The sequence below is a fragment of the Onychomys torridus genome, chromosome 21 (genome assembly GCF_903995425.1).
Source record: "Onychomys torridus chromosome 21, mOncTor1.1, whole genome shotgun sequence".
In the NCBI taxonomy this organism is placed as follows: Eukaryota; Metazoa; Chordata; class Mammalia; order Rodentia; family Cricetidae; genus Onychomys; species Onychomys torridus.
Window position 1 is genome coordinate 9,336,229 of NC_050463.1, and position 6,861 is coordinate 9,343,089.

Genomic DNA, 6,861 nt, shown 5'->3' on the forward strand with positions numbered 1-6,861 from the left:
GTCTAGGCCCTCTGCATAAGGAAGACAGTTGTGCAGCTGGATCTACTTAAGGAGTCCCCTGACAGTAGGATCAGGATCTATCCCTGGTGTATGAACTGGCTTTTGGAGCACACTACCTATGGTAGGACACCTTGCACAGCCTTGAGGCTGGTTGAGGGGCTTGGACCTGCCTCTACTGAATGTACCAGGCTCCGCTGACTCCCCATAGGCAGCCTTACATTGTTGTAGGAGGGAATGGGGTATGGGTTTGGGAGGGGAGGCTGAAGGGGTGGGAGGAAGGAAGATCTGTGATTGGTATGTTAAAATGAATAAAAAATTTCTTAATAAATAAATAAATTTTTAAAAAAGAAGAAGAAATAAAAATATCTTTAAAAATATTCCTAAGTCCTGATACTCTGAGGCATTCCTTTTTACTACCCTGGAGCAGCCCTGGGAGCTGGTTTCTCAGGCAGCATTACAGTGGAAGCAAAATTCTGACCATATCTATGGAGGAAATTTCTAGATTGAGACAATGGAGAAGGGAAGATCCACCCTAAATGTAGGTGGACCATTCTATGGCCTGGGGTTAAGGACTGAATAAGGAGAAAGCAAGCTTAGCAGACAAGTCCATAGTTCTCTGCTTCCCAACTGCAGTTTCAAAATGATCAAAGTCTTGTCCTCCTATCATCATACTGTTCATCCCATTAAGCACTGCACACCTGAATAGTAAGCAAAAAGTAATTTTTCTTTACATTATCAGCATTCAAAGTCCCAAGGCATTCTCCCATCCTAATTTTATCTAGAGAGCAAAGGAAGCCCTCAGTGAAATGTGTTGTTGACATGGGCATGGCCATGCCAGGAACCCCATGGCCTCAGCAGACACATGGATGAATGGCAAAGTAACTGGGATGAAGCTCATAGATGGATGGAAAAGCCCTTCTCTGATATATTTGTGGGTTTTGATAGTGTGCAGAAAGTTTGCACCATAGCTATCTCATTCTGGATGTTGACAAACTGAAGACTAACTATTCCCCTACAGAGACTGCTTCTACCAAGTTTACCTAAAAGTGTACCCTTGATCCAAATTTGTGTATAAACCTGGCCTTCTGGTCTATATGTGCATAATAGCCATCTTTATTTGCTCAGATGAATGCAATAACCTTGTCTTCTTGTTCAACTGTGTATAATAAACACAATGAGCTTCTGGGATACTTTAGAGAATGAAGACTGCCCCACCCCACTCTTTGCTGTGTATGTGTGTCCATGTCATTTCTTCATTCCCTTTCTTCCCCATGTCAGACCCATCTCTGAGGCTATCCAAGAATGTTGAAGTTTAATCTTGGAGAACTTCCAACAGTGAAGTGCTTTCTGAGAATGTTCAAGACTCTGGATTTACAAATAAAAAGTATCAGGTATACTGATCCATGGAAACTATTATCAGTGTCGCTACCATTGATCTACTTTTACTTGCCTTGTGTGACCAAATTATATTATGTGTGTTAGTATATGTTACATATGTATAGATATGTGTTTAGAATATATTTCTGTAGTGTTTCTATCTTTAACTAAATTTCAAAGGCATGTGATGTTTACCTACTTTAGATTTCAAAATCAGATGTCCCAAGGTTAGCATGAGTTAAACTGACATGGTATTTTCCATATCAGAAATAATACCATTGGCATTTTAATTTCTGACCTCTAGCAGAATGTCTTCCAGCATGGGAAAAAGTGTTCAGCAGACACTCAAGATGGAAATCTATAGAAGTAACCTCCTATAAAATGATAGTAAATCCAGACAACCAACTTCTTAATAAGTATATGAGTGGAAATCATTCACAGACAACAATTAAAACTGAAAAAAGTTACTATTTCAGCCCTAATTATTCCCCCAAGAAAGCTGTAAATATGTGTTTAACCAGGATCACACATAGGGATAGTCATAGCAGCATGGCACAAAAAGTCACAATGCTCAGAACATTCATCTATCTTAACATGCCTAATTTTACTGATACGAAGGTTTTTTGTTTTTTTGGGGGTTTTTTTTTTTTTTTTTTTGAGTTTTGGTAATGTATTCTGGGTATTAAGCAATCAGAAGAATGCCAGACAAGCATTTTCCCACACTCTAAGTTGCTTCATTATATGGGCTTTTTTAAATTATTTTTTCTAGAAAAGGGGAACATAGCTGCACTGTATGAACCAGCTATCTTATACCCAAGAATATAACTAGGGGAATTAAAATCTGTTTCACAATAAGGGTAACTCTACCCGTGCTTTTTATACTGTTTACAATGTTTGTAAGAAATCATTTGAGGTGCCCATGAAGAGATGAGTGACTCTGTGACTTAACAGTTTTTTCTTGATTGAAATGTTCCCATCGGACAGTAGAAAAGAACTTCATGAGATTCAGGGAGTCATGAGATTCCACATATTTATACCAGCGGCAGAGAGGTGCTTGGGGCAAAGACTTCGTCAGACAGAGCTGCTTGTATGCTATGCAGGTAGCTTTCAGGAGCAGTCATTCATGTTGGGTTGGGCTTTTGGTGATGACTTTGAGTCATTAATGCTCCTGAAAGTAACCTTTATAGAACAGAACTGTACGTAATATCAATTATCAATAAGCCCATTTGGTTCATCAAGTTGGACTTGATGGAATCATTGCTGTTACTGGTGTTCTGTCTAGGATGATTCTACACTTGTTCATGTCTCCCTGGTAGAAGTTAACAAAAAGATGAGTAGAAAGCATGTGTATTATGAAACTTGGAACTTTGGAAATGAAAGTGCATCATTAGGAATTGAATCAGGAACTAGGTTAAAGGGAGAAAGAGAAGGAAAGTCAGAGGAAGGAGGAGGGGGAGCAGGAGGAGGAGGAAAAGAAGGAGGAGGAGAAAAAGGAGGAGGAGAATCAGAGGTATCAGAAGAAGCATAGATGGATATGTTCAACCTGTATCACCTGGCCTCCGATGCCCAGGCTACACGACCACATCTGGAGCCGCCCAAGAGGCAAGATTGCTGTCTGCTGTCCGCAGTGCCCTGGAACCCCAGAGCCGGCGCCCTGGGGCCAGCGAGCGGGAAGGGCAGGATGCGGCATGCGGCTCAGCAGCTGGCATCACGACCTGGTGCAGCGGAGCTTCGTGCTCTTCTTGTTCAGTGTGGTCCTGGCCCTAGTGCTGAACCTGCTGCAAATCCAGCGGAATATCACGCTCTTCCCCGACGAGGTGATTGCCACGTCTTCTCCTCCGCCTGGTGGGTGCCCCCATGCTGTGGCACGGCAGCCGCTGTTGTGGGCCTCCTGTACCCCTGTATTGACAGTCACCTGGGAGAACCACACAAGTTCAAGAGAGAGTGGGCCAGCGTCATGCGCTGAATCGCCGTGTTCGTTGGCATCAACCACGCCAGTGCCAAATTGGATTTTGCCAATAATGTCCAGCTGTACTTGACTTTAACAGCCCTGTCTTTGGGCCTGTGGTGGACGTTGGATCGCTTCCGAAGCAACCTTGGGCTTGGGATCACCATTGTCTTCCTAGCTACGCGGATCACTCAGTTTCTTGTGTATAACGGTGTCTACCAGTACACATCCCCAGATTTCCTCTATATTCGTTCTTGGCTCCTGTGTATATTTTTCTCAGGAGGTGTTACAGTGGGAAACATAGGACGACAGTTAGCTATGGGCGTTCCAGAAAAGCCTCACAGTGACTGAACTTCAGGGCATGGTTCAGAGCGGAAGCGGGATGTGGAGACACTGGTTCTGGGTGTGATGAAGACTCTTTTTCCTCAATGTCCCATTTAGCCTGGGCTGACGATGATAAATGTCTCCTGAAGAAGTGTTCACATGGTCTAGACTAGCAAACGGAGGCAAGGACTACTGACCTAAAAGTCTTACCTCACTCACCCACCCTCACACCTGTCTGCACTGGGACATTCCATCCCAGACTGTATGTGAGAGTGTGGCAGGGGGCCAGTTTCCTGAGTATTAGATTTCATTCATCATTCAAAGCAAGTTGCCATATTTCAAAGCCTTGAATCAATGAATTACCAACCTGAAGTTTTGTGTCAGTGCCAAAGGGGAGAGGTTGATGGTGCTTAACAGACATAAAGTATGTGTAGTAAGAATATTTATCCAGAATTAAAATAGAGGGTTGTGTAAGGGGGAGAGAAAGCAGCAGTGAGGTGGAGGAAGGTCATGCTCCCAGTAGGTCCCAGTGCAGCCACATCTCCAGGGCACGCTCAGGCAGGTGCTCACATGTAGGCCTCACCAATGTGGGAACTATGCTTTTCACTGCCAGGGGTTTGTAGACAATCTTACTGAGAGCCAAGAGCAGCACAAAGTCATGATTCTGCACAGTGATGCTGGACTTTTCACCTCAATTTAAATGAAGTTTTGTTCACAAGCTGGACGATCTAAGAGTGAGTAGCTGTCTGTGCTGTTTCAGTCATAATGAGCTAAAATTGTTTCTATCACTCCAGAGTGGAGAGGACTTTTCCACAGCCCCATGGAGCTTGCAATCTATGATTGCCTTGTAAAAGGTTGAGTGTGCACATCACTGCATTAAACACACAGTGTCCTGTATGCATTGAATGGTATAGACCACATGGGACCTAATTTGCAAGTATTGGGTCTTTGACTTCAAGTGCAATGTGTATGAAAAACAATCTGAGCCTTGTATTCTCTTAAATATCTATTTTGTTTATTTTATTTTTTTTTAGCCACGTGAGCTGTTCCAGAGAACGGATCTCCGGTCTTCAGGGTCCTCTCTCTGCCGGCCTTGTAGGCATGATATTTACCGAAGCCTCAATGGGGGTTGGAACTTCCAGATCAAAGCTGGAATGGCTACCCACTGCAAACCTGCAATGAATAAAGACATGAAAATATCACAGGGAATTTTTGTACTTAGGATATTTTAACAATTATAATAATATTGAAAGAGGTACTGTATAATCAATGGAATCTGTGATTCAGGTCATAGATTTAGAAGACTTAATACGCTTCTCTCTTTTTGATACCCTGAGATTTGTCTTCCTGTTCAAAACAGACTTGAAGCTACAGGTAAGGAAAGCCAATAGCAGCATTAATTTCACAATGTATACCTACATGAATATGTAATATCTCACACTTTAACGGCATAAGAAATGTATTTTTTCTATAAATATGGAATAATGAAAGGAAGCAAGAACTGGAAGGCAGGCAGGAACAAAGGAAGGGGAATGTGTAATGCTCCAGAGATACTGATGTCCAGGACAGATAACTGGGTGAATTGACAAGGGTTGCAACCTGTTCAAACATTGACATGTTCAGTCACCTGTTTACAGTATTTACTATCTGTACCACTCCTTAGAATGCAACTTGGTATGCTAGCTTGGAGGGGAATGTTCTCATGGCACCATGTCTTTGGGCATTTATGCCCAGTTCATGGCACTGTTAGGGAAGTTATGGAACCTTTACAGACAGAGCCTTACTTGAGGACACGTAGCTCCTGAGTGGGCATTGTTGTTTTATCTCTTGGCCCTACTTCCTTTCCTCTCTATTTTCTCTGTGGATGTGGAATGTGACTAGATAACTCCAGTGCTGTGTCTTCTCTGCCATGACGGTCTCCCTCCCTCTGCACCTGTAAGCTAAAACGAAGCCTTTCCTCCTCTAAGTTGTTTCTAGTGAATTCAATTTGTCAGCAATCGAAAAGTTACTAATACATGTACCATGTTTAATTTCATAGGCTCTTTCTGTTTGGTAGATACGAAATAGTTGTTGGATGAATAAATGACTTCCTATTTCTAAGATTGTGTATTATTCTTAAATTTCACATCTAGTATGATGCACTGGACTGGGACGGAGTCCACATAAAATATAATTTAGATGATTTTGCTACACACTGGCATAATGTTATTAAATCTTAAAGAAATCTACCTAAAGTAGTTAATATTTAAGGAGGGTTTTTTCCTTTTTTTAATAAATAATTTTTTCTTTATTATTATGTGTTTTAAATTTTATACATCAGCCATGGGTTCCCCTGTCCTCCTCCCTCCCACTCCCACCCCCGCCTTTCCCCCAGCCCCTCCCCTCCATTCCCATGTCCTCCAGGATCAAGGCACCCCTGGGGATTCATTTAAACCTGGTAGATTCAGTACAGGCAGGTCCTGTCACCTCCTTCCAGACTGAGCAAAGTGTCCCTGTGTAAGCCCAAGGTTTCAAACAGCCAGCTCATGCACTAAGGACAGACTGGATGCCTCCCAAACAGTTCAAGCTATTCAATGGTCTCACTTATCCAGAGGGCCTGCTCCAGCTGGGGTCTCCACAGCCTTTGGTTCATAATTCATGTGCTTCCATTTGTTTGGCTATTTGTCCCTGTGCTTTTTGTGATCTTGGATTCAACAATTCACGCTCTTGCAGACCCTCCTCTTTCTCTACAGTTGGACACCTGGAGCTCCACCTGGGGCCTGGCTGAGGATCTCTGCGTCCACTTCCATCAGTTATTGGATGAGAGTTCCAAGACGACTGTTAGGGTGTTTGGCCATCTGGAGGTTTTGAGATGAGTCCCATTGAAAGAAGAGAAGGAAGACAGACTCAGGGTGTGCACTTGTGTTATTTTCTGACCTGAATGAAGCATCACCCATAAGTAATGAGAAATATTGCAGTGGTATCTAGGATTTAAGGGGCCTCTGTAATCCTCCTAAAACAACTTTTCTGTGAGATATATAGAGATAGCTTATAAATTTGTGGGTCTATAGCCCAGTGTCCAGAAACATAAGCTAAGACAATTTTGAGGAAGCTCCTATTTTACATAATAACTAGATAAGCTAGAAAATTCCAAATTACATATAAAATTATTAACCATACCAAAGTTGAAATTATCAGTGAAACAATGGTCCAATGGAGAATTATTATCAATT

The 6,861-nt window shown here is 42.4% G+C and overlaps 1 pseudogene; it reads left to right on the forward strand.

Annotated features, from left to right (window-relative positions):
• Positions 1–2,939: 2,939 nt before the first annotated feature.
• On the forward strand, positions 2,940–3,704 carry LOC118571471 (annotated as a pseudogene).
• Positions 3,705–6,861: the final 3,157 nt, after the last annotated feature.